Here is a 24,316-nt window from a genome sequence, read left to right as displayed (position 1 = left end):
CTAAAAGCAAAAATAGACAAATGGTATGCATCAAATGAAAAAGCTTCTGCATAGCAAAACAAACAATCAGCATAGTGAAGGGACAACCTACAGAATGAGAGAACATATTTGCAAACCATATATCTGGTAAGAGGTTAATATCCAAAATATACTAAAATTAAAGCAGAAGAATGGTAGCCTGCTCAGTTAGGATCCTACAGCTGACTTTCCCTTGTTTGGTCTGCCATATTTCTAGAAGTGATTCTTGGTGGCAGTGGTAACAAATTACCACAATCTTGGCACCTCAAAATAACATCCATCTAATAGCTTACAGTTTCCATAGGTAAGAAGTTCAGATGAGCTGGACTTGGTTCTCTGCATAGACTCTTCACAGGTCAAAAATCTAGATATTGAACAAGTCCAGGTTCTTATCAGAAGGCTCTGGGGGATCATCTGTTTCTAGGCTCACTCAGGATTCTAGCAGAATTAATTTCCTTCTCATCTGTTCCATGTGGCCCCCTCCACCTTTAAGTGAACTGAAGGAGGTAAAGTGCTTCTTGAGAATGTGGGAGCATAAAGTAGTATGCATGGCTGAGCCCCTTTTTGGTTCTACCTTTCAGAGCTAACCCACTGTAGAGGGAGTGCATTCTCTACCACCCTTCACCATGCAGAAAGAGAATCTGGGCCTGCAGAAAGCCCCATGTTTGCTCAGTTATGCCAGCAAAGGCATGGAGGAATCTGTCAAATTCAGGACAAAGTGACAGCAAGCCAACTTAACTGCAGATCGAAAGCTACATCCTTTAAAAGGCTTTAAAGGTAATTAAATGGCATTTTGTACTCTCCCCCCATCTGTTTGACTCTCACTTACTGAGCTCAGAACAAGCCCAATACTTTCAAACTTCATAAGCCCCAAAACCTCAGTTTCAGTCCATCCAGAGTTGGTTAAACTCTAGGGTATTGACTCATGCATCCAAGAACAAAGAAGAGTAGTTAAATAAACAAATGCCAGTTCTGGAATTTACAATGCAGTGTGCTTTTCTCATGGACTGGAATGCATGTCTACTATCTAGGGCACCATGTTCTCTGGGATAAGGCTCCATGAGCATATGAAAAATTAGGTAGGAGTTTGATGGGTCCGATTTTAAACAAAGCAAACTAGATGTTCTTGAGGGATATTCTATCTAGGTCATGGAAAACTCTGATGAGATGTCTTATTTTTGTTTTATTCTTATATTTTAGAATCAGAGAATTTCTGTTTGAGACCTGATCCTGCCATTTGCTGTATAAACTTGGGTAAGTTTGACTTTTCTGAATTTCAAGGAATCCATCTCTAAGACATGAATAATAATACAACCTGCTTCATAAGGTTGTTAAGAGAATTAGATGATACTTATCATAGTATTTAATCTAGTGCCTGCCAAATGATAATTGTGTGTATACACATGTATATATACACACATTATAGATTGAATATATATATATATATATAACCTATATAGAATTTATTATATATTCTACCTCCTTTCATAAGCATAGACAAGTTCTTCATCTATGGTATCTTTTATGATCTCTAGTAAATGTTCTCTTTTTATATTAGTGCATCTTTAATTTATTTTTCAGACTTATTATTATAACATTATCTTATATCTCTTTTTCAACAATCATGTTTTAGTCACATGTTCATAATTTGGCTATCTTGTTTGGACTTGGATGATTTCTTCCCTCTTTTAAAAACTCCATTTTCTCTCACATGATTTCATAGCATCCTGTGTTTTTCTTTATGTACTTTATCAAGTTTGTAAGTTTTATCTCTGCTTAAAGAACAATACCCACTTTGTTTACTACAGTATCTAACAACCAACACAGTGCCAGGTATGTAGTTGGTTGTCAATAAGTATTGAAAGAATAAATAATGAGTGAATGAATGAATGAATAACATTCCCAGTTGAATTATGTCTTGTTGCAGTGATTTCAAGTTGTGGAGCTCACTACTATTTCCTTCCTTCTGCATTGGTGAATGATCTAATTAGTATTAGCCTGGGATTATAAACTGAGATTCTTACAAAGTCTAAGAAGTAATGTACAGGAAGTAAAAGGGGCCATGTGTAAAATGACAAATGGCAGTTGGCATTCTTTCTCAGTGTCAGGGAGGCTGTAAACTGTGGTAGGGATTGTGGTAACTGGAAAGGTGTGCCTGTCTAAAGATGAGTGACCCTTCTCAACAGCTAGATATAGATATAGATATAGATGAGATATAGATATAGATATAGATATAGATAATTACTCAGCCATAAAAAAGAATGAGATCTTGCCATTTGCAATGACATGAATGGAACTAGAGTGTATTATGCTAAGAAAAAAAAAGTCAGCCAGAGAAAGACAAATACCATATGATTTCACTGTCATGTAGAATTTAAGAAACAAAATGGATGAACAAAGGGGAAAAAAGAAAAGAGAGGGAAACCATAAAACAGACTCTTAACTATAGAGAACAAACTGAGGGTTGCTGGAGGGAAGGTGAGGGGGATGGGTTAAATGGGTGATGGGTATTAAGGAGGGCACTTGTGATGAGCACCAGGTATTTTATGTAACTGATGAATCACTAAATTCTACTCCTGAAACTAATATTACATTATATGTTAACTAACTGGAATTTAAATAAAAATTTGAAACAAAAAAAAGTGATTAAGACACTATCAGTGGACTAACCAAAAGGATAATTTGGGTTTTACTTTTTCATTTTTTTAAGATTTATTTATTTATTTGAGAGAGAGAGTATGCATGGATGGGGACAGAGACAGAGGGAGAGGGAGAAAGGAGATTCTCTCAAGCAGACTCCCCTTGAGCTCAGAGCCTGACGTGGGTGAGACTCAATCCCACAACCCCGAGATCATGGCTTGAGCCAAAATCAAGAGTTGGACATTCAACTGACAGAGCCATCCAGGTGCCCCTGGGTTTTTCTCCTATTTTATTTTGTGTAGCTTTAATAACTGATGACCCAATTACATTTTAGAAGATATGACCTTTCATTAGATGGACTGTCATATAATGGCTTGTAAGACTAGAGACTAAGAGAAGGCTCCCCTCACTCTAGAGGCACAGACAAGGGAGGCATTTTGACAAAGACTATAAGACTCACTAATACCATCACCAGGGTTTCACTGCTATGCTACTGCAAGTATTAAATTGTATATCTTCACTGTAAAAGGAAAAGATGGTCTTAAGAGCAATAGTTCCCAAGACAAGAAACTTTTACAAGACAACACATTATAAGGTGCTTTTATCAGAACATTAAGTGAAAATTAGGCACAAAAAAATAAATTAGAAAACATCAGGAAAGGGCGCCTGGGTGGCTCAGTTGGTTAAGCGACTGCCTTCGGCTCAGGTCATGATCCTGGAGTCCCGGGATCGAGTCCCGCATCGGGCTCCCTGCTCGGCAGGGAGTCTGCTTCTCCCTCTGACTCTCCCCCCTCTCATGTGCTCTCTCTCTCCTCTCATCCTCTCTCTCAAATAAATAAATAAAATCTTAAAAAAAAAAAAAAGAAAAGAAAACATCAGGAAAAACTTTGAAAAATGTCACTTTTGTTCAGTAACCTTTGATTCACTTTGCTATTTGATACCCACAAAAATCAGACACCATGATGGATTCAGTTGGTTATAGGATGCATTTAATATGTAATTTAATTGCATTTCCAATGTAGTAGGACATCTATTATTCTGAGAGAAAGAAAAGTCCAAATTCACTGAGGTTGACATATGCATCAGGATATTCTTAAAAGAATAATTCAGCATTCTCTTTTCAAGGCTGACTTCAAAGCACCACTGATAGATAAAGCAAGGCAGAGTGTAATTAAAACCAATTAAATTCAAACAAAAGCAAAATTGTTTAAGTATATTCATCATCCAGTTTGAATCTTATTATTATATTCATTTCTCCTTCATTTCAGGGAACATCATTTTTAAGTCTAGGGATACATCTTACAGTGGGAGGTGAGGGAGGGGTCTATATACTATTGTGGAACTCCATTACTTCTGAGGACTTGAAATGACAATGAAAAGAACAGCTATGATTAAAATCACAAATGCTTTTGTGTTTATTTTTCTGTAATGTTATAGATCATAAGGAATATGTATGTATAGTATTTTGTGCCTGCGTATAGGGTTTATGCATATTGGCCAATAGTCATAGTGTTTTATTTTATCTTTATTTTTTATTTCTTTTTTGTCTTTGTGTTTTAATAGGAAGATTATGAGGATTAGATTAGAGGGAACCAAAAAAAAAAAAAAAGATCAATTGGTAGTAAGAAGTGGCAAGGAACAGGTTGTATGAATTCTCACTTCAAAATTGAATATTTGGGGAGCCTGGGTGGCTCAGTTGGTTATGTGTCTCTCTTCAGCTCAGGTCATGATCCCAGGGTCCTGAGATCCAGGTAAGCAGTGTCGGGGGTGGGGGGGTCCCTGCTCAGCAGGGAGTCTGCTTCTCCCTCTGCCCCTCCCCCTGCTCATGCTCTCTCTGTCAAATAAATAAATAAAATCTTTAAAAAAAATGAGTACTTTGTGAAGCCACTTTTAATTTCTTAGTCACCAAGTAAAAAATACAGTTCTTGTTTGTGGGAAAGCCCAGTTACAACACTGTAGTACAGCATGAATGAATAGGTGAGTGTTTATACCGAAGGCCTACTTACAAGAAACATTTTTTAGTTCACCTAGATTTCGGAATTGCCATATACTAAATGTGTCTCCTTCAAAATTCATATGCTGAAACCTAATCCTCAATGTGATCGTATTAGGAGGTGAAGCCTTTGGGTCCTGAGGGTGAAGCCCTCATGCATGGCAATAGCACTCTTATAAAAGAGAGGGCAGAGAGCTTTATTACCCTTTCCTCCATGTGGAGAGATGGCCATCTAGGAAGCTGGTTCTCACCAGACACAAAATTTGATAATGCCTTGATTTTAGACTTCCCACTCTCTAGAACTGTGAGGATGAATTTTGTTATTTAAGCCACCAGGTCTCTGGTATTTTTGTCTGAATGGGCTAAGATAAGAATAAAAATAGTTTCTCTCCTTTTTAAGTATAACAATTTTTTTTCAATCAAAGGGGAAAAAATGTTTTCTTTCCCATTTGAAGGTGGAAGAAACAATTTACTCCACAAAACAGAAAGCCAGGGAAAGTTCAACTCCAAGAACTGTCCTTGTGGAATAAAGTGTTGGGAAGACTGATGGCCACTGGAATGACAAAAGAACAATCACAACAAACACACACACACACACACACAAATTAAAACAGCAACAACTCGGGCGCCTGGGTGGCTCAGTTGGTTAAGCGACTGCCTTCGGCTCAGGTCATGATCCTGGAGTCCCAGGATCGAGTCCTGCATCGGGCTCCCTGCTCGGCAGGGAGTCTGCTTCTCCCTCTGACCCTCCTCCCTCTCATGCTCTCTGTCTCTCATTCTCTCTGTCTCTCATTCTCTCTGTCTCAAATAAATAAATAAAATCTTAAAAAAAATAAAAAATAAAAAAAACAGCAACAACTCATAGTTCTACCTTTGCTAGCAAACTCCCAGGTAGAAAATGCTTACATGAAAAGTGATGTAGCTTTTTGTTTATTTCCAGACATGTGTGCCTAAGCAATTCATGCTACTGGTACATTATAGAAGATTTTTGGCCATGAGAAAGAAGGAAATCCTTCCATTTGTGACAACACAGCTGGACCTTGAGGTCTTATTGCTAAGGAAAATAAGCCAGACAAAGACAAATAGTACATGATGTCACTTATATGGGGAGTCTAAAAAAAAAAAAAAAGAAAGAAAGAAAGAAGAAAAGAAAAAGCAAATTCATATAAACAGAGAGTAGAAAAGTGGTTGCCAGGGACTGGGTGGAGGGGTGGGGGGGTAATAGGGAAAGTTTGGTAAAAGGGTATGAACTTTCAGCTGTAAGATGAGTAAGAATGGAGTTCTAGTGGGGTGCCTGGGTGGCTCAGTCGTTAAACGTCTGCCTTCAGCTCAGGTCATGATCCAGGGTCCTGGGATCCTGCCCCGCATCAGGCTCCCTGCTCCTTGGGAAGCCTGCTTCTCCCTCTCTGCTGCTCCCCCTGCTTGTGTTCCCTCTCTCGCTGTCTCTCTATATCAAATAAATAAATAAAATCTTTAAAAAAAAAAAAGAATGGAGTTCTAGCGTATAACACTGTGACTACAGTTGATAACACTGTATTGTATTGTTGAAACTTGTTAAGAGAGTAAAACTTAAATGTTCTCATTTTTAAAAAGATAATAAGACAGGTGATGGACATGGACATGTTAACTCAGTGGAAGAACTCTTTCACAATACATACAGGTAACAAATCACAGTGTACACTTTAAATGTCTTACAATTTTATGTGTCAATTATACTTCGATTAAGCTGAAATTGTAAAAAATATATTTTTGTAACATGTTCTGGAGTGTGATGCATCTTGGAGTTTGTAATATTTCAGATATGAGCTGGACATGTGATTGATAAGGTGTCCAGAAAGGACTAGATACTCAAATGAACAGTCATGTAGGGGTGGGGAATGAGAGGAGGATACCATTCACCATTCTCAATTCTTTCTAGAGTTGATTACAGAGTATTTATGTCCCGATTGATGACATTGCTATTCTTTATCACATGATAATTTGACATGTCTCTTCTTAGATCATACTAATTCTGTAAAGCAGAAAATTTAAAACACTTTTTGCTATTTGTTAGTCATAAATTCATAAGCACAGAATGTTAAAGCGGTCTCTAACATGGTGGGGAAGGACTTTATTCACTTGCCAGATAAGGAAAATGAGGTCCAAGAAAGATAATCAATGGGGCACCTGGGTGGCTCAATCAGTTAAACATCTGCCTTTGGCTTAAGTCATAATCCCAGGGTCCTGGGATCAAGCCCCACGTCACACTCCCTGCTCAGCAGAGAGCCTGCTTCTCCCTCTCCCTCTGCCTGCTGCTTCCCCTGCTTGTGCTCTCTAAATAAATAAGTAAATAAATAAACAAAATCTTTAAATAAAATAAAATGTCCCTCAAGAAAGATAATCAATTTGTACCACGTCACCCAGTGTGGTAGACAGAATACTGGGTCCCCAAAGATGTCACATCCTAATACCTAAAAAAATCTTGCTGAAGTCAGAAGGGTCTTTGCAGATGTGGTTGAATAAAGGACTTGAGATGGTCACATTATTTTGGGTTACTCAGAGAAAGGCAGGAGGGCAGAGTGAGAGAGTAAGAGTTCTGACTTCAGAAGCAGAATTTAGAAGCCAGAAATGTCAAGGAGTGAATTCTCCCCTCCAATTTCCAAAAAGGAATGCAGTCTTGTTGACCTATTTAAGATGTCTGAGCTCGAGACAATAAATGTGTATTGTTTTAATGCACTAAATTTATGATGATCTGTTACAGCAGCAATAGGAAACTAATATACCCAACAATGAAGTTGTATAAGCAAGTCTAAAAACAGTGGGTCCTAAGTCCAAGTCCTGTGGCTATTCTACTATATCATATTGCACTTGTAAGTCTGTACCCATCAGTACACATGGATAATGTTCTAACCAGATCATTTTATCCAAAGTTAACTTACATTTACAGAGCCCTTGCTGTGTGAAATTTCCAGGACTAGGTGCTAGACAAGAACAAATAGGAAAAAGGAATATATTTATACATATGAACAATCATACCTATAACAATGTCATTTAATGTAATAGCATGATATTCTCTACTCTTTAGAGTCTGCACAGGCTAGATATCTTTACTAGGCTGTTAGCACTGCATTGGGAGTCTTAGTTATATGATCTTTTAAAAATACTCTTGGTCTACCCAACCCTAGCCATATGACAAATGACTACAGAATACCCTTCTCATTTTTACATAAAACAACATAGACATAATTTAGATAATATATATTAATCTGAATCATGGAAATAGCCAATATCCTGATACCTTCTGAAATGTGGAAATGGCAATTTTATAGAGTTCAATTCTATAAATGCCTGTGGCAGACACTGTAAGGTATTACCCAGGTGCCCCCTCAGAGAGATTTGTTGCCCTGTTGTTGGTTTTTTTTTTTAAGATTTTATTTATTAATTTGAGAGAGAGAGAGAGCAAGAGCACATGAGCAGGGGAGGGGCAGAGGGAGAGGGACAAGCAGAACCCCCACTGAGCGGGGAGCCTGACTCAGGGCTCGATCCCAGGACCCCGAGACCATGACTGAGGCAAAGTTAGGCACTTAACCAACTGAGCCACCCAGGTGTTTCTCGCTGCCCTATTTTGAAAGTGTTGTAAGCACTTGAATATTAGCCCCTTGCCTGAAGTCATACAGTTCCTGGATCTAATGACCGATGACGAAGTATAGAGTTTTGGCCATCTTGACCCAAGTGGGGACAACTCTGAAAGGTCATTCTAGTTCTAGAACTTCCTATGAATTGAGTTATTGCTGTTATGAGACCTGCATCACAGCTTTACACCTATTTCTGCCTGGTCCTGCTTCCTTTTCCTTTCTTCCAGAGTCATCCTAAGGACACTCCTGAATAAACATCCTGCATTCTTACCTCCCAGAGAATGCAACTTGCAACAATGCCACTTAATATAATAACATATAAAATTCCATGATATATAAAAGCTCAGTGTTATGTCTGCACTAATACGATGATGTCACAGGCTGGGAAATTGCCATCAGGAGCCAACCTTCATTTGTCAGTGTTGTTCCAGTATGTCTATGGAATATTTGTTATAGAACTGTCCATCGATCATGCATTGATGATATACATTGCATCAACACTCGCTGTGTGTTATGGAGTAGTAATGAAAATATAAGTCAGGGCTGTCCAATCTTGCCACCCTTGTCTTTGTGCCGTGGTTTCCTATTCTATAAAATATAGATAATTGCAGGTACCACCTCATCTGCTGGTGGTGATGATGTAAATGTTACATGAGTTAATACATATTAAATCTTCAAATGGTGCCTGACACTTAACATGTTGTAAGTTGGGTATTAGCTATTATTTCTGGGTACTAAGTCCCAAGAGTTTCTCTTGTATTATCAATCTCTCTTCATTGACTCTTGACCTTTCAGTATACAAATATTCTCAGCCTCCTATATGAACAATCAAACATGCAAGCAAACAACTAATGTCTTTGTCTTTTCTTTCCCTCTTTTAGTTACTCTATTTTTCCCTTTTTATTTTTTTATAACAGGTTGACCTCCAGTCATTACTTTCTAATGATCCATTCAGCCCCAAAAGAACTTGCCCCCCACTCCCCACCCCAAGTTTCAACCATTTGGTTAACAGGAAAAACAGCTATAGAATCCAGTTACATCTCCAATCCTGTTTAAAGTCTTGTCTGATTTTATTATTTAAATACTCCATTCAGGGAGCCTTTAGTCTTTGTGATACAAGTGTTCAGCCTCCCTCAGAGCCACCATTCCCTTCCCTAGTGTAGGGCATCCCCATGAAGGGAATTTCTCTCAATAATTGAAGAGTCAGCATCCTTGGCATAATGCCTTCTTACTCCTGTGATCTCTGGGACTTAATTCCATGTCCACCTGTGTGTTGCTTGTTCTGGTGGTATTTGTGGCTGAGATAAATTGTCATCTAATCTCTTGTGGCTTGTTAGATCTCCCTCCCTAACTCTTCCTCTATTACCTGACCAATAAGTGGTCTGTAGACTTCCAGATCCAACCAAGTTATCTCTCCAGCCTGCTGGTCTGATGATTTACCTTCAACTACAGAGGCTAATCACGTCTATCTTCAAACCCTTATCATTAAACTTCTATCACCATGTCTAGTCTGAATAGGCTTAGCACTTATCCATACCCTTGAAATAGATGCTCAGAGAGCAGAAATCAGTAATTCAATTTTGACTTTTTTGCCTACCTATTCTTTTTCTTTTCTCCCAACTGCCCTAGGCCTAAAAAGGGGGTGGGATTTCCTGTTGTCTCCTGTCCCCATTCCCATCCTAGATCATTTTCTTTCCTCTAGCTAAGACATACAAGTTATCTTCTCATGACTAGGGAGACCTCTATCAGATAAACCTTTTAATATCAGTTTCTTGATATGCTAATGCACATGATCTTAGCTGAAGAATGAGATAAGATCTGTCATGATAATATTAAAGGGTCACATATATCTCTTGAACTAGGGACTAGGTCAACTAAATTGAAGGCTTTGCAGTTACTATTTTGTGTGTACCATGGAGTGGGGGGTGGACTGATTGGTTTAATGTTATATTGCTCTAGTCATGTTGAAATATGCCTAGTTACTCAAATGCCCAGTTATTGTGCATATTCTGTTCTTTTGGCCAAGAATGCCCCTATTTCCATTCTTCAACTAAAAAACTTTAACCTACCCTTTAAGATAGAAATCAGATCCCACCACTTCTGTGAAGTTTCCTTGAATTTCTCCCTGGATTTTCTTAACATTTCTTAACAATTGCCAAACAATATCTATTAGTTTCAGGAGTACATCATCATAGTGATTTGATAGTCCAGTTACCATCTGTCACTATACAATGTTATTACAATATTATTGACTATATCCCCTATGCTGAAATTACATCTCTGTGACTTATTTATAACTGGAAGTTTGTACCTCTTAATCCTCTTCCACTATTTCAATTTATTTAATATAACAATATAAGAGAGATCATAAGGCAGTACATGATTAATAGTGAAGTAAGCAATACAGACAGTAGTTCTTGACAAATTTAGAGGAGGGAGAGATTGTTGTAGTCTAAGATGGTTTATAAAATAATAAATGGGAAAATGAGGTAAACTTGAAATATAAATGATTAGTACAGATTCATCTGGTATCTACTGATTAAATCATGTATACTTGTTTGTTAAATGTATGTGTCTTATTTAAAAATATACCTATAACTAAAAATTTACCTCTGTGTAGGTGTCTCAAAGGTGTCTCAATATTATAGCAATTTGGTGGGTCATCTGGATTTATCATGATTATAGGTTTATGAGGGTTGAGAGGTTTAGTTTTGTAATACTTAACTCATAACTTCATGTATTAATTCATTTAGTCAAAACATTTATTCCATGTCTGCAATGTATAATGTACTCTGCTAGGGCAGATGGGAAACTAAGATGGCTAAGATTCTCTCTCATGAGCTTATAGTCTCATAGAGGGAGATAAATATGTAAACAGATAATGCAATAAAGTATTATAAGTCCCATTAATAGAAATACACAGAGGGAATTATTGAGCATAATGAAATTACTCAATTCACAAAGCAGAGAATTTGTTTAGTCTAAGTCTTGAAAAGTGGATACATGTCTACAAGGTGGAAAAATACAGAAGGAGAAAGAACAATGTGAGAAAAAAGAGAAGATGAGAAGTTTGGTTTATTTGGAAACTAACGAGTAATTTGCTATGGTTGTATCGTAGATGCACCTAGCACACGGGTAGTTGTTGCAGTAGAGAGCAGAGGACACTTCAGGAAGAATTGGATCATTTCTCCTTTAGTCTCTTTCTCTACTGGAAAAAGATCCCTCTTTACTATGTTCCATTTTACTTTTATTTTTAAGGATATGTTTCTTAGAACTTCCATCTCCTCAAAAATCTTAGGCGCCCCTCTGAACCTCGCAAAAATTCACTATCTTCCATGAGATGTAGGTTTTAGATGTAAATATTCCATAATTCCTACTTGTGTAACCTAGTGTTTCTCTATCTCCAGTGATAACATATAGCACGTTAAAACTATTGAATCTTTGGGCACCTGGGTGGCTCAGATGGTTAAGTGTCTGCCTTCGGCTCAGGTCATGATCCCAGGGTCCTGGGATCGAGTCCCACATCGGGCTCCCTGCTCCGCAGGAAGCCTGCTTCTCCCTCTGCCTCTCTCTCTCTCTCTGTCTCTCATGAATAAATAAATAAATAAAATCTTTAAAAAAAACCCCAAAAAGCTATTGAATCTTTTTTTTATTTTATTATGTTATGTTAATCACCATACATTACGTAATTAGTTTTTGATGTAGTGTTCCATGATTCATTGTTGGCACACAACACCCAGTGCTCCATTCAATACACGCCCTCTCCAATACCCATCACCAGGCTAACCCATCCTCCCAACCCCCTCCCCTCTAGAACCCTCAGTTTGTTTCCCAGAGTCCATAGACTCTCATGGTTCATCTCCCCCTCCTATTACCCTCCTCTTCATTTTTCCCTTCCTACTATCTTTTTTTTAAAAAAACATATAATGTATTATTTGTTTCAGAGGTACAGGTCTGTGATTCAACAATCCCACACAATTCACAGCGCTCACCATAGCACATACCCTCCCCAATGTCTATCACCCAGCCACCCCATCCCTCCCACCCCCCACCACTCCAGCAAACCTCAGTTTGTTTCCTGAGATTAAAAATTCCTCATATCAGTGAGATCATATGACATGTCTTTCTCTGATTGACTTATTTTGCTTAGCATAATACCCTCTAGTTCCATCCGTGTCATTGCAAATGGCAAGATATCATTTTTTTTTAAAGATTTTATTTATTTATTTGACAGAGAGATTGACAGCAAGAGAGTGAACACAAGCAGGGGGGAGTGGGAGAGGGAGAAGCAGGCATCCCGCGGAGCAGGGAGCCTGATGGGGGGCTCAATCCCAGGACCCTGGGATCCTGACCTGAGCCGAAGGCAGACACCTAACGACTGAGCTGCCCAGGGGCCCCAAGATATCATTTTTTTGATGGCTGCATAATATTCCATTGTGTGTGTGTGGTGTATATATATATATATATATATATATACCACATCTTCTTTATGCATTCATTTGTTGTTGGACATGTTGGCTCTTTCCATAGTTTGGCTATTGTGGTCATTGCTGCTATAAACATTGGGGTGCATGAAATCTAACCAAAAAGGCAAAGAATCTATACTCAGAAAACTATAAAATACTCATGAAAGAAATTGAGGTAGACACAAAGAAATGGAAAAATGTTCCATGCTCATGGATTGGAAGAACAAATACTGTAAAGATGTCAATGCTACCTAGAACAATCTACACATTTAATGCAATCCCTATTGAGATACCATCAACTTTTTTCAAAGAAATGGAACAAATAATCCTAAAATTTGTATGGAACCAGAAAAGACCCCGAATAGCCAGAGGAATGTTGAAAAAGAAAAGCAAAGCTGGTGGCATCACAATTCCGGACTTCAACCTCTATTACAAAGCTGTAATCATAAAGACAGTATTGTACTGGCACAAAAACAGAAACATAGATCAATGGAATAGAACAGAGAGCCCAGAAATGGACCCTCAACTCTATGGTCAACTAATCTTTAACAAAGCAGGAAAGAATGTCCAATGGAAAAAAGACAGTCTCTTCAACAAATGGTGTTTGGAAAATTGGACAGCCACATGAATAAGAATGAAACTGGACCATTTCCTTATACCACACACACAAAAAGACTCAAAATGTTTGAAAGACCTAACTGTGAGAAGGGAGTCCATCAAATTCCTAGAGGAGAACACAGGCAGCAAACTCTTCGACCTCAGCCACAGCAACTTCTTTCTAGAAACATCACTAAAGGCAAAGGAAGCAAGGGTAAAAATGAAGTATTGGGAGCTCATCAAGATAAAAAGCTTTTGCCCAGCAAAGGAAACAGTCAACAAAACCAAAAGACAACCAACAGAATGGGAGAAGATATTTGCAAATAATGTATCAGATAAAGGGCTAGTATCCAAAATCTATAAAGAACTTATCAAACTCAACACCCAAAGGTCAAATGATCCAATCAAGAAATAGGCAGAAGACATGAACAGACATTTCTGCAAAGATGACATCCAAATGGCCAACAGACACATGAAAAAGTGCTCAACATCACTCGGCATCAGGGAAATCCAAATCAAAACCTCAATGAGATACCACCTCACACCAGTCAGAATGGCTAAAATTAACAAGTCAGGAAATGATAGATGTTGGCGAGGATGTGGAGAAAGGAGAACATTTGTACACTGTTAGTGGGAATGCAAGCTGGTGCAGCCACTCTGGAAAACAGTATGGAGGTTCCTCAAAAAGTTGAAAATAGATCTACTATATGACCCAGCAATTGCACTACTGAGTATTTACCCCAAAGAGACAAATGTAGGGATCCGAAGGAGTACATGCACCCCAATGTTTATTGCAGCAGAGTATAGGGATAGAGGGTACATACCTCAGTATCATAAAAGCCATCTATGAAAAACCCACAGCGAATATCATTCTCAATGGTGAAAAACTGAGAGCTTTCCCCCTAAGGTCAGGAACACAGCAGGGATATCCACTATCACCACTGCTATTCAACATAGTACTAGAAGTCCTAGCCACAGCAATCAGATAACTAAAAGAAATAAAAATCATCCGAATTGGCAAAGAAGAAGTCAAACTCTCACTCTTTGCAGATGATATGATACTTTATGTGGAAAACCCAACAGACTCCACCCCAAAACTGCTAGAACTCATACAGGAATTCAGTAAAGTGGCAGGATATAAAATCAGTGCACAGAAATCAGTGGTATTTCTATACACCAACAACAAGACAGAAGAAAGAGAAATTAAGGAGTTGATCCCATTTACAATTGCACTCAAAACCATAAGATACCCAGGAATAAAACTATTGAATCTTATCACCTTGCCACACTACTGTCCCTTCATCTTACTCTCAGCTCATTTCCTTTACCTAGCTCAATTATTAATTCAGGTACTCTTTACAGTGACCCTATAAGGTAAATGCTATTATTATATCCATTTTATGGGGGGGAATACTAAAGCATAAGGTCACACAGTTAGTCAATGTCAAATCTGGTGTTTAAACTAAGGGGTTTAACTGAGGTTTAAATTCCACCACCATGTCTATCCACTTCCTTACATCTAAGTCTATATAATTGGTCTTTCCTTTACTATTGAAGACCAGGCCTCCATGAGGTTCTACCACCTATCTCTTATTCAAGGACATCATTAATTCCAGTCTCTTTTTGTTGTGCATCATCAATTTGCCCATCCCGTGCAAAATTTCTGATGGTCATACAAATATGCTCAGCTGTAATATCTCTCATATCTACAAAATCTCTTGACTTAACTTACTATCATCGCTATCAACTCCATTTATCTCCCTCCTTTTGAGGGTAGGTCCAATGTTCTTTTTTCAGCTTTTTAATTTAATTTAATTTTTTTTTTTTACTCTTATGTTAATCCCTATACATTACATCATTAGTTTTGGATGATTCCATGCATGATTCCATGATTCATTGTTTGTGCATAACACCCAGTGCTCCATGCAGAATGTGTCCTCCTCAACACCCATTACCAGGCTAACCCATCCTCCCACCCCCCTCCCCTCTAGAACCCTCAGTTTGTTTTTCAGAGTCCATTGTCTCTCATGGTTCATCTACCCCTCCGATTTCCCCCACGTCAGCAGCTTTGGACATAGTTGATTATTCTCCCCATGAAATACTTTCTTTACTAGATTTCCAAGACAATACAAATCCAGGACTCTTCCTTAATGACCTTCTTGTCACTAACTTTGCTGGTTCACCAGCATCTCGCATATCTTTATAAGGGTCAATCCATGAACATTTTCTCATTATTTTTAAAAAATCAGAATTAATTCCCTCATCAATTTCATCTAGTCTCATATTTTTATATGCTGTCAATATAGTGACAAACCCAAATTTGTGTTTCCAGCCCTGACTCGTTCCCTGAACTTCAGATTCATATATCTAGTTGCCTGTTCACCTGTCTGTTTTGATATATAACAGGTGTCTCACACTTAACATACCTAAAACTAAGCTCCAATCTTTCCCCAGTCCCATTACGATTGGCTTCTCCTACATTCTTTTTTTATCTCAATAAAAAGCCAAGTCATTCTTACAGTTGCTCAGACTAGATATCTGGACTTCTTTCTGATGTTTCTTTTTCTCACATATCCTACATCTTATGAATCAACAAGTACTGTCATCTCTACTTTTATGACATGTTTAGATTCCAAACCCTTTTCACAACCTCCACACTACCACCATGGTTCAAGTCACTATCCTCCCTCAGATGAATTCTTTGTTTAATTTGTTTAACTAACGCCAGAGTGAATCCTCTAAAATATGTCAGGTGACATTTTTCTGCTCAAAACACTCCATTGTGTTTTCATCTCACTCAGAGAAAACTTGAGTAGATGACCTATGAGGTTCTATAAGACCTTTCTAGCCCCAAATTATTTCTCTGACTCATTCTCCTCATACTCAGGAGTATGTGGAACCCATTTCAGGGTACTCATTGTTTCTTCTTGTTTCTCAGTTTTTTTTGAATTTGCTATTCCTTCTACTTGGGAAAATTATCTGCTCAAGTACCTGCAAGACTTGTTCTCCCAAATTCTTTCAGGTCATCTGTATGGTCACAGGATTTTATGCATAAATTTGTATCAATCCTTTCCCCATTCTGGCTTTCACCATCCATGTTTTCTGTTTTAGTAAATTTCCATTCATATATGAGTACCTAACATCCTATATATTATTATTTATTTACTGGTTTATTTTGTTTCTGTTGAAAATGTAGGCTCTAGGAGTTTACGCTTACCATATTCACTTACTTATTCACTTACATATCCCTAGTATCTTGAACATGAAGTAAATGAATGAATATACAGAAGTATATTAGAAATCAGTGTAAATGTTTTCTAGGAAACAAGGAAAAGAAAGAAGGAAAGGAAAGGAATATGGAAAAAGGAAAAGAAAGAATGAAAAATGTGTTTTCAGCTTTTTTGTTCACTTTTTAATGTCAAATGTCTGCAGACTATAAAGATATAAATTCATAAAAACCTTTCTATATCAAAATGCAAACTTCATAAATTGCTGTTTTATCCCATCTTGCTCTGTCTATGCTTATTGTTAGTTGGAAAACTGTAGGCATTTTTGTATGTTACTATTCCAGATTTGGTCAGAAATCAGCATTTTTAATAGATTGAGAATGTTTATTAGTTGCCTTTGTGACTTATTAGCAGCATAATTATCTCTGTAACTGCATTTTCTCATTTATGAATTGGGGACGATAATTGAAATACCTACTTCTCGGTATTATTGTGAAGATTAAATAAATTATAAACATTTCTGATATACTCCCCTCCCAACACACACCTTTATGTTTTATAAATAATGAAACATGAGTGTGCTATGTTGGTAGGAGCTTTGAAATATAAAAATATTAGGTTTAATTTCAAGGCTGTTACCTACTAACTGGATGATATTTTGAGTTACTTTCATCTTCCTGTGCCTCATTTATTCTCCTTATCTATACAATGGATATCAAAATTAATATCTCAAAGGTTAATTGTGGAGAAAAAGCTCAACACTATGAAAGGCACATATTAGATATCCAATAAATATTATTTTTTTCTCTCCTCTTCACAGTTAATCTCCCCTGTTTCTCACCTCAAACACCATATTTGAGGCCTCTCTTTGAGATTACACAGGGTAGTAGGAAAAAGTTTCAGTTAATAAAAACTTTTAGAATCTCAAAATTTGTGTTTCTATGTAGTGTTTTTGTTTATTATTAACAACAATATTATTTTTCTTCAATAATCTTTTTGAGACGATTTGGGTAGACTGCCTAATTGACCAAGAACTATAGGTTTTCACACAAGTTGGACAGCTCTTCAACTCTTGTCATTGAATCATCAACATATCAGAGCTGACTCAGAAATATTGGTACCTATCTAAAGGATTGTTACACAGTGATTTTGTTAAAGAGGCACAGGTGATTTTAGAGTAAATGTTCAAATCATAAAATACAATATGTGAAACTGAAGCAACATGAAAGAAAATATGAGATTTGCAAGTGTGTGGGGTCTCTGATCAAAAAACCTGTATTTGAGTCCTTACCTTGATTCAGACCCTTCACTACTTTGCTTCTGTGCCTCAATCTATGAAATTGTAGTTATGCGTTATGATGTTTTTCAGAATTGCTACAGAGATCAAATAAATTAATCAACCAGAATGTGATAGGTAGATTCTAAACAGTTAAATAAATGGTTGCCAAATAACATTATTAATGAAGATTAGCTATATGTGTGTGTACACATTAGCTATATGTTTGTGTTGGTGCATGTATATGCACACACACAGATATATTTGACCTAATCATTAGTAATTCAAGACTATTTGAGAGCAATCTATTGGTCAGTGAAAACATAGAATAAACTAATTGAGAAATAAGTGTGAAAGAGAGTGAAGACAGTCTTCTCTTACCTGTTTATTCTTTCAAAAAGTCATGACTGACGACATTCTAAGCACCAATATATAAGAGTACATCCATGGCCTCATTTTAATTTAACTCATTTGACATAGTCACTGAATCATTCCTCTATGTATGGCAGTATTTTTAGATGACTTTTCCAACGGTCTCCATTTGACTTAGGAAGTATTGCCTTGCAGTCTTGAAAAATAACAGATGACCATCCATTGTCTTTTATTATTTTGTATAGGTAATGCTTGCTATTCAACATTGGATTTGTATAATTAATTCATTAGATTTAGATAATATGTCTTCTACTGTTTTAACTTCACATATTGTGGGGAAAGATTTCTGAAAACATATAGTGCAGGGATTCAACATATATTATTGAAATGAGGGTGGGGTAAATGGCATAATTAGAGTATTAATTTGTTCATGTAACAAACTGTTGAGTATATATTATATATTTGACACTGAGTCTTTGTTAAGCTTTTAAGTATACTTCATAATTTATGTAGGAATTTCTAATGACTAATCTTGAATTTGATGCTGCTAGTTTTCCTGCTTATGATCTATTAAATTATATATATATGAAATCATATAGCTTTGGTTTTGGTAATGATATGAAGTTCATTTAGTCCAATTCTCCCAAGCAATACATGAATTTCTTCTTCCATTTGATATGGTTTTCATATTTGTGAGTAAACCTCTCACTAGTGGGACAAGTTGATATCCAAATGGTTGATATAAAATAGAAACATATGAAAACTTGGAAAAATAAAGCTAAGGGTTTTTTAAATTTATTTTTAGTTTTTGGTAAATCTGGTGTAGTCTAGATTTTTATTTAATGTTAGTAAAATTCACACGTTCTTAAAATATATTTTTAAAAAATCACACAGTGATTTCAAGCTATCACCATAGCAACTATTTGCATCAGAATAACTATTTTTTCCCAGAGCTATTTCTGTAACATTAAATCCTTGATAATACTTTATTATTTGGTATCTGTTAAGTCCATATGCACTTTAGCGTCTAATTTACTTAACGAATTATGTCTGACAAGAGAGAAAACTTACAGAACAATAAACAACACTATTAATTACCTCATGAAGCAGGAAACCACTATATTTGTCAAGTAGCATTGTGTCTTCAAAATAATGCCACCAACTAATTAAGTATGAACCTATTCCATTATTGGGATATATATCCTTTTTTCAAATTTATTCATTATAATATGAAGCAAAACCAGAAACTGGGACTAGTGAGATTGCAAAATTGCATTTATTAGAGAGGCTTTTATCCTATTAAAAACAAAGCAAAGGAAATGGAAAAGGGAAGAAAAGTCATCTATATGTAAGAAAAAAATGTTGCTGTGGCAACTGTGTGCCATTTGTTAGTTTTTCTTCATTAGACTCTTGAAGGTAATTACATGATGAAAGAGAAAAAATGCCATTTCAACATAAAACAATAATTTCATGGGGATACATATTTCTGTTTTTCCCTTGAATAATTATTGAGTGCTATTTTTATTTGAGAAATATCTGTTTTCTTTTATTTATGAAGATTTAAAGGGGACATAAGGATTCCACAGACCTGAGACCATGGTAGTTTACTTTCACTTTTTTTTATTTTTCCTGGTTGGAAGAAAAGGAAGGTATAAATAAAGAAAACCTTGCAAAAGAGAGCAATAAAGTGCAGTTTGCTTCCATGGCCTCTAGGGCCTCATAAGTTTAATGGTCCATAATTTAGGTGAGTCATGTTATCTGTATTTTTCTTGTTTTGTTTTGTTTTTTGATTTTCCTTGAGCACGGACATGTATCTGTAGGGCATATAGGGTGCATTGTTCAATCTGATGGCTTAGGTGGTGGTTGCAAAGTGCTGAACATGATGCAATTTTACCTAAATGTTCCAACCATATATTCTAGTTGCTACATATACCTACTGGGCTACCGGGCGGTCAAAGGTCGACTTTGTAGAAATAGGAACTTTCACCTTCTCACCATGTCTCAGCACCACCAGACACTTCTCCCTGTTACTCTTACAGTTTCTGTGTCCCAATGCTTCATTAAATAATGATATGGCTTGATGAAGTAGAAAAGTATATCAACTTTGATAAACCTATAATTCTAATTTACCCTGGATATTGTTTTGAATTTCAAAAGCACTAGTATGATCTAATACAGGGGTGCCTGAGAATTGCCTGATTTCTATATCCCAGAATAAAATGTTGAATTCTATATTGTTCAGTTGCTTCAGCTAATATTTGAACAAAATGCTTTTGCAAATCACCGCTTCACTAGGGTGCTTGAATTAGTGTTTCACATGTGAAACTTATTTATTTAAAATAAGTAATGTTAATTTGAACATGTAAACCTATGTTCTTTATACACTCGATTTATTTTTATATCAATAGCAATAGCTGGAGGAACCATTTATCCCTGCGCGTTTTCACATTTTGAAGCAAAATTAAATTGTTTAAATATTTTTAGGGTTACAAGTTGCCATAAAACTACAAGAAGAAGAAAAGGGTCTTAGCCTTTGAGGCTATAGAGAGCTTTCCAATAATATGTAAATACTAAATCTTCTTGGGTGAGCATGATTTTCTCCCTAAAGCAAAACTATTTTTCTTTCTGATGCTGTTGATGGCAGCATGTCATTTAGAACTCAGTGACTTCCTATGGGAGTTGCTAAGACATGTTCAGTTTACATTGAGCTGCCAAAGTCATTTTTGTCTCAGTCCAGTGGCTAATAAAATTACAGTGTTAAGCAGTATTGAAGAAAATAACTCTGAAAATACAACTTTAAATGGAGCTTTACCACTGCCTCTAGCTTCATGCCTGCCTGGAGATCATCAAAGCTCATCTTGTATTTCTTGAGCTTTCCTTTTTTCCCCTTGTTCTACCCTCAAGGGCTTCCTAATTCCTCAGTCCCAAATATACACGTCCAGCCTAAAGGTCCAATTGTTGGTGCCCGCTTATTTCATATCATTATGGTCTTCTAATGCTGGCCAAAATTTCTTTGCTTCTAGAATGGATTTCATGCAAGGCTCTGAATGTGACTGAAGTTATTCCATTAGCCTCGCATTTCCCTTTTTCCCTGAACCTCTTGAATTTGTAGAGCAATGTATTTTCACACTAAGTACTAAGAACTCACGGGAACCTAGTAAATAATTGCTTGTGAGTTTATGTGCATTCATGGATTCAAGAAGTGGTTATAATGCATTACTTTTCAACTGGTAGTGAGGAGGAAAAAAAGAGAGCTATAAAAGTTACTGCTCTTCTCTACCTGCTTTTTATCCTATCTTCAAAGAAGACAACATATAAATTGAACAAATCTATTGAGAGAGATAGATAAAAGATAGATGGATAGCTGAATGCGAAGATATAAAATGAAGGTATTGATAGAAATCAAAGTTGAGGAAGGGGTCAGTTCTATTTTTTCCCATTTTATCAGCCCCTGTCTTTGTGCAAGATGACAGCGTGTACTGTTCTTGAAAATCAGTGACTTTTATTATTTAGTCAACAATCCCAAATAAATCACAATAATGGAATGTTTGTTAAGTCACTGCATATGGGAAGAAAACATTGTAACAATAGAAATAATATGTTTATTTTTTAAGAGAGAGAGAGAAGCAAGCTATTGAGAGGATTGAACCAAAGTGGCCAAGTGAGTTCTAATGCCAAACAAACCTCTATTCCTGTCTAAACTTGTAATACTTTTTTTTTTTTTTTAAGATTTTATTTATTTATTTGAGACAGAGAGAAAGAGACAGAGCACATGAGAGGGGGGAGGGTCAGAGGCAGAAGCAGGCTCCCTGCCGAGCAGGGAGCCCGATGCGGGACTTGATCCAGGGACTCCAGGATCATGACCTGAGCCGAAGGCAGTCGCTTAACCAACTGAGCCACCCAGGCACCCAAAACTTGTAATACTTTTTAGATGAAAGATTTTAAGCATGTTATTTATCTTCCCTGAGACTCAGTTTTCTCATTGTTAATATGGAGAAAATACAAATAATACTGTCATAAGACTTTTGTGAGTAGAGAATGGGTAAATGCAGATTGGACACTGAGCATGACAGGGATTGATGTTAAAAATGGCCAGTATCAGCATATCCTTCCCATGTCATCATCATCATCATCACATCATCACATTACCAATGCCATTTTATTTGTACTAGCTTTGACCAGAAGAAACACCTTTAAGTATTGGTATAGAGTAGTGGTTAAGAGTGAGGACTTGGAAATTCAACCGTAGGCTTTTAAATCACTCCCCACCACAAAAAAGATCTTACATACTTCTTTTAATCTCCTAAGCCTCAGTTCTCTTGAAATCTAGCTAATCATAAAGTGATTTTATAGAATTATAGTGAGGATCAGCTGATATAAATTGTGTGTTTTCTGGCACACAGTAGGAAACTCTGTTAGTTTTTAATCACCACTATTATTGCTGTTATTAATATCTTATAGAATATTATTTTTAGTTTTTCCCCCTTCCTGCATCCTCTTATCTCAATAAATACATTCCATAGATAAGATGGTGTTTAGGGTATTCTCTGCTAACTGAGAGAAAATACCAAAGAAATAGACTTACTTAGTAAATTTTGAGTTTTTATCGTCTTTTAAAATAAACTTTATTGAGGTATAATTTAAATGAGTGTATAGGCCAATGGGTTTAGAAAATGTACACTCTTAGAACTATCACCATAGGTTTTGAGGTTTTTAAGTTGACTTTTGTAACTAATAGCATGATGATTGTTTTTAGCAGAAAAAGCAACTTGAAAATGCAAGAATTTTAACTACTGGGATTCACCTGCCTATATCCTGCATGATTCAGAATATTATATCTTTGCCCTTAATAACCTATCAAAGACTATCTGACCCATGTTAGATGAAATTCCATAGGCTGAACATAGGAGTAAGAAGGGTCAAAGAGAATGGACCCAGGGCCCTGCTTTCCAAATGAGGTGAAATGAGAGGTCTTGAGGGGTAACAGAAACTCCAAATAGGCTTGGAGGCTATAAAAGCAGAGGACAATCTGAGAGAGAACCCAGTAAGGTAGACAGCTTCACATAATACCTACATGCCAAGCATGGTTTAGGAGCAGGAAAAGAGGAGATGCCAAATTAGATATATAGTCAATGGGTCTCTGATACACTTAGCATTTTCTGGACAGTGAGGTGTGAAAACAGTGATGTTAGCTGAGTGCTCAAGAAAAGCAGAACTACTTGAGAGTGAGACACAGCTGAGAGGCCTGTAGTCAAGAATTTAGCTGTAGGGGTGCCTGGATGGCTCTGTCCCTTAAGTCTGCCTTCAGCTCAAGTCATGATCCCAGGGTCCTGGGATGGAGCCCTGCTCAGTGGGGAGCCTGCTTCTCCCTCTCCCTCTGCCTGACAGTCTGCCTGCTTGTTCTCTCTCTCTCTCTCTCTGTCAAATAAGTAAATAAAATCTTAAAAAAAAATGTAGTTGTAGACTAATGATTACAGAGCAGGTAAAACTTAGGTTGTCCCAGTTATTTACATGGATAGACAAAATGTTTATTAAAGAAACAATGTTTATCTCAGTATAGTTCATCATGGAGAGGTGGCAGTGACCAGTGACCAGATAGCTACCTTCCTACCCAATGCATTCATTAACAATCAAATAGCCTCCAAGAAACTAGACTAAAACCCAGTGTGAGGCAAGGGAAAACTTTCAATCACTGAGTCCTTGAAGTGACCCAGAATAAATTTTAAAATCCTGCTGGAGATGAAGCTGAAAAAAAATTAATAAAAATTAAAACTAATTATGGGGGGAGGGATAATTTTATTTCTACACCTGGTTTGTGGTATGAGATTTATACCTAGTATATTATTTATTAATGGAAACAAATTTGGGGGAAAGAATGGGGCAAGGATGGGATAGATTTCTCTCTTTGGGAAGCTTTCTTATATCTTAAAGTCTTAGAAAGAAGGTGGAATTAATAAAGCAAAACAAAACAAGAATGTTTTGTTTCGTTGATTACACAGTACAATATTTTTGAACCCATCATCCAGTTATTGATATGTTGACAACATACCTAAAATTACATTCCTTTTGTTTGGCTTTGCTGATGATATTCATGTGCTCATCACATGACAAGC

Source organism: Mirounga leonina, unplaced genomic scaffold (genome assembly GCF_011800145.1).
Source record: "Mirounga leonina isolate KUSES-001 unplaced genomic scaffold, KU_Mleo_1.0 Mir_166, whole genome shotgun sequence".
Lineage (NCBI taxonomy): Eukaryota > Metazoa > Chordata > Mammalia > Carnivora > Phocidae > Mirounga > Mirounga leonina.
Note: the sequence above shows the minus strand (reverse complement) of the source record.